General features: G+C 39.9%; 1 long non-coding RNA gene across 1 annotated transcript in view; it reads left to right on the top strand.

The window, feature by feature from the left end:
* The first annotated feature begins 3217 nt into the window (after positions 1-3217).
* Positions 3218-10462, top strand: part of LOC102203192 (uncharacterized) — a 115198-nt gene continuing 107953 nt past the window's right edge. The window contains exon 1 of the long non-coding RNA XR_312029.1: positions 3218-3591. This is a non-coding gene — a long non-coding RNA (uncharacterized LOC102203192). The remainder of the gene's footprint in view (positions 3592-10462) is intronic.

Below are 10462 nucleotides of genomic sequence, written 5' to 3'. Positions count from 1 at the left end.
GCTGTTAATACACAGATTTCCGTGAGGAGTAGCTCCTTCCTTTTATTATTTATTTGTATTTGTATGGCATATAAATGAAGGACACAGTAGTGGTGTTGTCGGCTATCTTTAGTTTTTAAGTTTTTACCTAACTGGCTGTGTCTAGATGTTCCCAAAATGCATTCACTCACACACTTGTGGAAACCGGTGTACACAAAGAATGCCGCACACAAAAGCAGTATTGACTAGTACGCTGCTTTTTCAGGACCCAGGTCAGGTCCAATAGGCAGAGCCACAGAGGCTTTTTCTTCTGCCTGTGAACAGCAGTGTGGTTAATCACTGTCACTGCATGTATTTGCATTTGCATGTTTCCTGTTGTCCTGCGTGCTCCTTTACAGCCGTTACAAACGTTACAGCCGGGACAAAGAGCTGCACATAACTGGGAGAAGGGAGACGTGATTATGACTTCTTCCCTGCCCCTGCTCATCTCCCTCTTCCCCCTCCTTCCAGCACACCCACATGTAATATTACCAGCACCACCCTCACCGACTGCAGTACCAAAAGCAGCTTTCCTAATGAAAAAAAAGCCTGAAACTCTGAAACTCCTTTAACTTATTTTTTTATTTCTCACGACATCCATACAGATTTACATTTCCTATTGGAAGGAGTTATACAACAAAGAGTAACTGATGTTAAGGTAGTGGTAAGTAAGTAAAATTTCAAGTTAAGTTATAAAAACTAGAAAGTTTGCTCATGTAAATGAACTTAATCAAATTAATTAATTAAATAAATGAATAAAGATTTATGTATTTACAGGGTGCAAAGATGTCTAAATATTCTATTTACGCATGTTTTGGTGTATCACTGTTACTGTTCTCCAAACTCAAAATAAAGCTTTTGCATAAGATTTGACGTAGCAGTAGTACAGCGGATCCCCGTCATTACAAGTCTAGAGCTACTGATATACACACACCACTTCATTCTTTATTAAAAAAAATAAAAATAAAAATCATTTCCCCCCTTTTTTTGGTCTCTTTCTTTGTTCCCCTGCTACTGCTATCCAGACACAATGGTTGTCTCCACGCGGAGGATACAGGAAAGTTTTTGTCAGCCAGCCAAAAGACAAGAAGAATGGAGGAAAAAAGTATTTCGGAAGCAAAGATTTTCTAGTGTGACAGTTTTATGAGGGTTTCTTTTGGTTGCGACTTGGACGAAAGAGAGAGAGAGAGAGAAAGAGAGAGAGAGAGAGAGAGAATGCTCAGTGAAGAGCACCTTGCAAGCCAGTGCCACAAAGAGGCTTTAATGAATAAACAAACGCAAGAAGAAAAAAATTTGGGTAAAAAGAATAAATAGATATCCCACGACACAGACAGACATAATTAGCTGCTTTGTAAAAAAAAACAAAAACTTTTTGGGAGTTAGTGTGTTTAAATAAAGTAAAATAGTAATAATAAGTATAATGATAGAACCCAACACCGTGATCTTTATCACTCGCACGGATCCACAGTGTACATTGTTTTGTGCATAGTTGTTTGACTTTGAGAGGGCGGGACTCTTTGGAGAGCGAAATGAACTAGGCGCGGCCAAAAAAGAGCCCCATCCATCTATCACACGTGTAGACAAAGGGGGACTCCACAACACAAAGCTAGATGTGCCCTCTCAAACTTTTTTTTTTTCCTACAACCGACAGCAGCGCGCGCACAGGAAGCCGACTGCCCAGGTGAGTTGTCTCCAAGCGGCACACTGTCTTTGCTTTCAAGCCTCGAGCGATTTTTTGGAATTTATTCCCAGTTAAAAGTTGCGGCTGTAGTTGGTGCGTCAGCGCTCAAACTTGAGCACAAAGCAGGAGGGAGAGGGAGAGAGAGCTAGAGAAATCGAGGCAGCAAGGAAGAAGAGAGAGAGAGGGAGCGAGAGGAGCGGTCCCCTGTTCCTTTGTCTGATGCGGGTCGCTTTGAGGAGAGAACTTGAGGGGGATGCTCACACACGCATCTCCATAACGCTCATTAACACTCAACTTGTGCTACTTAGAAGCAATTGTCAGGGAGCTTTCATGGAGTTGAGGCAGAGTTTGTGGGGTTGCTGTATTTTTTTGTCTCTCGAGGATGTTGCGACACAAGACAAAGCCTGTCAGAAGTTTGCGGAGGAAAGGACCTTTTTACGCACGCGAGAAAAATCACAGTTGGCTGATGGATAGTTTGTAAATACTTCTTCTTTCCTTTTTAGTGCAGTAGTTTTATGACTGTTGTGTTTACGTTCTTGCGAAGTTGTCTTTCTGCACTATGGGAATTCCGCGCAGTGCAATCAGGTGTAAAGTCTCCAAGAAACAAGAAACGGTAACACAGAATTAAACTTTTCTTTCGCACTAATGAGAAATTATGTTTATAGGCAACAGAAAAGATGCAATGACGTGAATCTAAAGCGAGCTCGTCTTGAAAATCTTTAAGAAACTTGTTAGAGTTTATTTGGAAATAGATCAACAGGTATTAGTCGCTGCAGCTTCTTTGTTAGGCTACTGTAAAGGCTCCTTTGTTCTCAGTCCATACAAAGAAAGCTAGCAGAAAGGAGCGCAGATCCACCAGGAAACAACTTTTTCTTTTCTTTTTCAAACTTGCAAAGTTAAATTTATGTGATATATATTTTTTAATTATGTTGTTTAATTCTAGTATTTCAAAGTGTTTGAATAGCTTTTATTTGCCTTGTTTTCTTTTAAAGAAGCAAATACCCGGGAAATGTCAATGTAAATACTTTTTATTGTTTATTGAGTTTTATTGTTAAGTTCCACCTTAATTTTTATTATTATTTTTCCTCGTTATTTAAAAAATAAAGTGGACACGATTTAAAAACAAACAAACTTTCTTTATGTTGTGAAGGTGTGGCCAAACAACTTGTGTGGATTTGAAGCATTCCACAGTGGAGTAGCTCTACCCTTAAACTTTGCATTATTCAGCAAAGGGGAGAATTCACACCTACAGGATTTACATGTGGTTTGAAACCAAATCAGTTTGTTATTCTATATAAAGAAATATATATATTTAAAAGTTTCTAAAAACAAATTTGACTCATACAGTTCATTCACACACTTTTACGCTGCTTATTCACTCCTAAAGTACCAGTTTAATATGATTTAGACTGGGATTCCATTTGAATGAGAAAAATGTGCTGTAGCTTTGACTGACTGCAATGCCTTTAACCTTTTTTCTTTTTATTTGTCTGGGCACTGTCCTTAGGTGGGAATTTAAGCAATTTAACCAGTACAGTGCTTGCTTCTGATGGATTAAGAAAATAAAAAAGATGTGTAGAAAAAAAAAACACACGGAAGATGTACAGATTCACCTATCAAGCCATTTTTAAGATGAAATGAAGGATTAAGAGACTGTTCACTTTTCTTCTGGATGAACATGAAGACTTATCTCATGAGGATTTAGACTTCAGCAGCAGCAGCGCCAGTCGGATTGTGTTTTAGGCACACTTGGAAATCTAAACCTCATGGAGATACTTTGAGGATTATAAAAGATGTGCATGTAGAATGCCACAATACAAGACGCGTCCTGGGCCAAAGTCCTTGGGATAGCAGGATATTGCTTTCCTGATCCTTCTCAGCCCCCAGAATGGGTAGGTAATATTACTCTTTAGTGGGAGATGGTATGTGGCACTTGTTCAACCACTTGTTTGCAGGGCTGGTACATGTGTGAAATCCCTAGCACACGCAGGGACACACAAACACACACACACTATTTTCCAGCTACATTTGTCATCAGCTGTATTTTGTAAGGCGTTGTGTTGCCCCAGTACTGTAATCTGAGTTTATTTGTAATGCCATATATTATTTAGGCTTAAAGCTAAAATCAATATACAGTTGATAAAAGATTATTTTGAGGCAACCAGCTTGTCTTATCATGCCAGTCATTAGTCATTGCCCCTGAGAAACTAAGATAATTTTGGCATGGTTAAACAATGATGACTACCAATACTGTAAACTTGCAATTCTTGCAATGTCTTTTTGTATTCCACACTTGTTATGCACGGGGACATTTTTTTTAATAACAGTGAATAACCATGAAATGCCCAAAGCACCTTAATGAAGCTGGACGTTTAGTCCAAGTTTGTTGCACATGACCACTAGTCTGTATTGTAAAATAATGAGCTAAAAGTTCATCTGATGATGTGCAGTTTGTACAGTTCAGTAGTAGTAGAGTCCCTACCTCATGACATGTTTATATTTTAGTTTAGTTTTATCTGTGCATGGTCTCGGCATAGCACAGCAGCATCATTGTGTCATAGTCGGAGTGCATGTTTCATCTGATTTGACTTCAGTTATCTTTTATAAAGCCCAAGAACGCTTTTGGGCCAAATTTGAGTGTCCACGGTCTGATCAGTTTTAACACTGATAGTTAGTTTCACTTACGATTGCGTGACAGTCGCATAATTTGCACGCACTGTGATCCACAGCATTCATCAGTTGCGAAATGTTCTGTAGAAAGAGAAATCTTTCTTCAAATGCTCAGTTCATTCGAGGGTCAGGCGAGAGCGAGACCATCCTACGATGGAGAAGGCAGTTTTGTATTTCGCCTAATGCTTTAGCAGCAACTAATTCAGACGAATCTCTTAGAGTCAGAAAAGAGTCACAAGCTATTCAACTGGCCTTCTTAACCTGCATTTGCATTCTACTATACAGGAGTGTGAGGGAGAGAGGAGAGTCACTCCTTTCTCTCTCTTTGCAGCCCCTTATCAATGATGTCATTGAGAGCCAATGAGAGCGTACAGTGGAACTTGTAAGCATCCAAGCTCCACCTTCCAGTCGCTTTGTGCATGGTAGCCCACATGGTCCTGCAGCATCACATTTTCACCATGCATTACTCTGCAGCAGAGAACGGGAGAGAGAGAGGCAGAGATACAGGGATGTGGCTCTTGGCTATGTGTTCTGATGTTAATCTACCGTGTCTGCTCAGAAATGAGTTGTTTATCATTTTAAACATGCAAAGAGCAATCAGATAACATTTTAAAAATGATTTGCCAAAAGCCTCTGAGATACTATTAAATAAGATTATAAAGAAGAATAAAATCCAGCCAAATAACATCGTTAATGTATACTAAATTATTGAAAGTAAGGCTAAAATGCAAAGAATCATTGGAGAAGATTACCTCGATAATATCCCTTAAATCAGTTCGAAATTTCAAATTAGTTACTAAAAGACATGCGGGTCCCTGACAATGCTTTTGTCGGCTTTAATCACATTACTCACTTTTTTCTTCTTGTAACCAGTGGAATTGACTGGAAGAGAAATATTTTACTTGCTTCCTGCTGGTGTTGTGCTAAAGACTCACGTCACTGTCTGGAAGTGAGTAGATCAGTTGGAATCAAGGTCAGTCGATAGTGTGACACACAGGTAGGGCAGATATAGGTCAGTGGCACAATATGGGTGGTGATGAGTCACAAACACACACAGACAGACATAGAGGGAGGGAGGAAGAGGGAGCATGGCAAATTGGACTCTGAGATATGGAAGCTTTATTTAACACAAATCATATCAGCTTTGCAATGTAACATATAAATGAACAGGAAGTGCATATTAAGCTGCACTCATAACTCTGTAGCTCTTACATGTGACATAGTGAATTTGAGTTGTGCAGTTGCATCCAGTACTCAGATAATGAAATAGTGAGTAAAACAGACACATCAGGGTTATAATAAATAATCATTATGACATGCCCGGCACTTGGCTCTTAATAGAGATTGCACTGGGGTGCTTTTTCCCACAATACAGCATGCTCCACTCTGTGCATCTTAATTACATTGCTTATCAGTAATGCTGTTATCAAGTGCGGGGCAGTTTTCTTAGCATTTGCCATTCAGTGGACTCTTTATGAGAGGATACATTCTTGTATGCGGTCGCCCTAGTGGGAGCTGCAAATCTAAACCTAATCCACTGAGTTACACAGGATGACATTAACGCAGCAATCTGTGCCATCTCTCAGTTCTGAAGTCTCAATATCCATCTAAGCTGCTCATTAAAGTGGGGAATGGTTTAACACCCTCTTTTTCTATGTGCCATATGCACAACTAGATCTGTGTCACTATAATCGCTTATCCATCCTTGTTTGTTGTTACACTAAAATGCAGCTCATTCTCTGCCTGGAAGTGAAGTCTAATAAGAGCCACGCTTTGTACTGCAGAGTTGGAGCAATGTATTACCTTAGATTCTCATCCCGGAGATGCCAGCATTCTTACATCTACATTGTTTCTATCCATTTATAGTGCACAGCATGTCTGTAAACCCGACTCATGCTATGCAAAGTGCATTAAATTAGAATACAACATTAGGCCCAGAGTAACTAATCACTACAATGAGCCTAATTCTCCTAGACATTGTGTGGTTGGGCCTCTTGAAAGCTATCAGGTTTATTTTTTACCGCTCGCTGTATGGAGGTTATGGGAAATGCAGCTGATAGTGGCTCACATAAAATCCCTATAATAAATTTATGTGTACGCTGGTGGTGTTTTCTGGTTTATTAAGCAACAAAATGACAACAAATGCCACTTAAGGCCCAATCTGTTTATGCAGCATGTGATGCCTACACACCGTCGACCCTTAACTGTGTATGTTAACACTGCGCTTTATCTAATTCATGCTATTTTTACAGTCTCATATGTACTGTCTGATGCTCTGATACTAGCGCTGACAGATGGCCAAACAAATTTTGAGTTGGACCTTCAGAGCGCAACAGCCGCTCAAACAGATTTTGTATGTGTTATGTTCTGCGCGCCTTAACAAAAGAACAGAATTGGTTGAGATGGGCCGGTTGTCAAAAACAGCAGCAGTTAATAATCTTTTCATTTTCTCCACCAGCCGATTTTGGGCTGATAGTCCATTTTTGCATATCATTGAGTCATGCAGTTGGTACAGTTCAGTGAATTACAGTGCAGTAAAACAGGCCCACCATTACTAATCATGACGACAGCCCTAATTCTCCGAGCTACAGGCATTCTGTGGTCATCCTGTTGCAAACTATCAGAGCTTAGTTTTACCACTCAGCGCCTGTAGCCGAGAGATAAGTTAACGTGCTCTGCTGGCATGCTAATACATACCAGCACTGGGGGACAGGAATAAATTATTTCTTTATGACTGCGCACAAGGCAGAGCATTTGAAGGGAGCGTAGGGAGAGATAGAGAGGAAACATAGGGAGATGAAGCAGAAAGAACAGACATGGGGGTAAATGATGGGCAGAGAAGACAGGAGGGGAAAAAAGGAAATAGAGATCCAGACTGAGAGGGGAAAAAAGAGTTAGAAAGAGAGATAAAAAAGACAAGGATAATGCAGATAGCAAGCATCATTGTGCTCTTTATACCAGCCTTTCTTCAGTTTATAGTAATTCTGTCACCATGCCTGTGGTGAGAGAAGCAGCCATAAGTTAAGCTATGAGCTCAGCATCAACAGAGGGTTTGTTTTGGGAAATAATAATGGCAGAGAAAGTTTTATTGCTCTGACCAGGAAACAACAGCCTGCATCCACAAACGTGCGACCTTTTCACCGGTTTTGCCCTACTTTTAAACGCTCAAGTCACGCAACGACAAATGGGTGTCAGATAACATTAAAGTGAGTGAAATCTCACTAAAATACACCCGGATTGGTTTCAGTGAAAATAGCTTTGATTCAAATGGCAATTTAAGATCTCTGAAACATTAAATAAAAGAGTACTAACATTTAGCAAAATTATTTTTGAGTCTGCGTGCTGGTGTCTTGTGTCGTGCCACGTTGTGTGCTTACACTTGGCAGCCGCTGTACGTTTGCACTCTGGGATTTCAGTAGAGGCAAAACCACACCACAAACAGTAGCATGACGAGTCAGTCAATACATAAAGGTAAGCGCCAAATCAAAATTCACCGGATGATAGCTCGCACGAGGTGTTGCACAGCAGGTCTGACTGTCTCTGAAGATATTGCTTTCCAACCCTCTTTCATCTATGCCCAGGTATAGATATGGGGGACACAATTTCCAATAACAGCCTTTAGCTGTCTGGTGGTCTGTCTATTATGGATCAACTTATTACCTCCATAAATGCAGAGCGTGTTGCTGTCTGGGAATGGGCTGATAATCCCTCTAAAGACTGGGGTTTTATCAAAGCTAAATCTGCTACACACACACGCACAGACACGGACAGGCATGCCCCACATGAGTACACATAGACACACACATACACACACACATGACTTGCCTGGTATAAGCATAGACATATGTGTGAGGATTGGGATTTTATCACAGACAAATCTGTGATTGTCTGGTAGTTAAAAGATTATAAAGCAGTGATTTTATAGACACAAACACACACACGTGTCATTAGCGCATGAACACTGGCTTCCTTGCTACAGGCACAGTGTAGTTAAGTGATATCATTGCTGCTATTCTTCAATACTGTGATTCGCTTTGGATTATTAATCTGATAAGGGCTCAGTAAATCATTTCACTGACAGCTTTTATTATATTCACTTACTTCTGTTTTCTTTTTACCCCCGCTTTAATATAAAGTCTCATTCCCCGCCATGCCCGGCTTTTTTCAGTTTCCTACGATTGCAGAGGTAATGTGTGTAACGTCACCATCAACACTGCAAAGCCCATTTGGATTTTTGCTATAGTTTTACAGAGATAAGATTTTGAACATCATGTTTCCCCTTTTGAAAAATAGAAGAAAAAAAATAGTAAGATGTGTGTCAATCCAGTTAAGGAGAAAACGGTTCTGAGATAAGCAGTCGGGCACTGCATTGTACAGCCTAATTGAAATGACAGCTGTCTCAAGCTAATTGATCCGCAGCAGAGCCAGAACACAGGGAGTGAAGAGACGCTGGCCTTCAGTGCAAGGTTAGCGAAAGAAAAGCTGCCAGTGATGAAGACCCAGCTTGCAGCCAGCACGCTGCTTTTTCGAGGTTGGACCTAGACTGAGTTGGCACTGTTTTCCCAGACCAGCAAGTCAGAGGAGAATGCCCTCCAGCAGTGAATGCTTGGACTGTCCTCAGTGCTGGGTACTCACTCTTAGATGCAAGTACATGACCCGACTGTATCTGTTTACTTTATTTTCCATCATTCTTTTAACAGCGTTGGAAGGATGTGGGCTTTCTGTCATTTTTTGACAGAGCAGAGCAGCACTGAAAATTAAAAATAGCATACCGTCAAGTCACTCACGGGCAAGTCATGACAGCAGTAGCAGTTCATAAAATGTAACATACATTGCAGAGTTCCCCATTGGAGCATGTCTATGAGGACTAAAGGACCTTAGGTGCAGAAGAAGTGCACACTGCTGGATTTCCTTTGGTTTAAGCCCCATAATCAGCTACTTTTGGTGACTCCTGGAAGAAATGTCCCTGCGACTCGAAAACTCTTGCTAAACAGAGCTCTTAGTTTCCCCCATGTATTCGATTACACTCATGTCCATGTAGTTCACATTTTCTAGTTTAGACACGTTGGCCGCTTCATTTTGGTGTCTCGGAGTCAGTTTGGTGTCAATACTTGCCCTTGATCAGCAGGCAGAAGTTAGGAGTTACATAAAGGTTGTGTATTTTGGTGCTTTAGATGAAATGAACTCAAAGTAGCGTTCATTTTTTCAGGTTGTGTGTAATTTGACAGAAGTAGGAGATATAAGATGACAGAAGAGGTGTTGCTTACCTCCATTGTGTGCTTGTAAACAAATTTACAGTGATTTTGTGTCACCTTTCCACATTCCCTCCAAAAGATGTATTCTGTCAGCCAGAGAATGATGCTTCCTTATATTAGGGAGCAACCTGCCTCAGCTGCCAGCCATATTCTGTAAACTGAAAGGAAAATTAAAGACAGTTATTCTGTTTGAAACTACATCCTTTGATTTCCTAAAGGATTTATAATGTTTTGACAGTAATTATTTAAAATATTAACTTTAAAAAACAACACAAAACAATCACAGCAAGAGAGCAAATATTTCATACAGGGATAAAAGCGCAGGAGAATGAGTGAGAATCTCGAGAATGCAATAAATGAGCTTTAGCTACAATCCTGCTGCCCTGGAAATGTCACTTGAGATTTTTTCTTAGTTTCCCTTAATTATTTATTTATTATATTTTATTATATTATATTTATAGTGATGATTTTTCTTTTCACTTATTTCAAAATATGAAGTACAGTTTTCTTGTCTCTTGTGTCACTCTATCATTTAGTCCTGGGAACTTCAGATATAGAAATATATATATAGAAACATAAAGACAATGTCTAAATAAAAAATGCTGTGTCTTAATGACATGCAAATCCAAAGTATATCTTTGAGCTTTTTTGAGAAATAGATAGCGAGTGGAAGTGGGGTTTTTCCAGTTATACAGTGGGGCAAAAAAGTATTTAGTCAGCCACCGATTGTGCAAGTTCCACCACCTAAAATGATGACAGAGGTCAGTAATTTGCACCAGAGGTACACTTCAACTGTGAGAGACAGAATGTGGAAAAAAATCCATGAATCCACATGGTA

This window comes from Pundamilia nyererei, unplaced genomic scaffold, assembly GCF_000239375.1.
Source record: "Pundamilia nyererei isolate P.nyererei 1_Seehausen unplaced genomic scaffold, PunNye1.0 scaffold00146, whole genome shotgun sequence".
NCBI classification, from domain to species: Eukaryota; Metazoa; Chordata; class Actinopteri; order Cichliformes; family Cichlidae; genus Pundamilia; species Pundamilia nyererei.
Note: the sequence above shows the minus strand (reverse complement) of the source record. Positions and strands in the feature narration are given on the sequence as shown.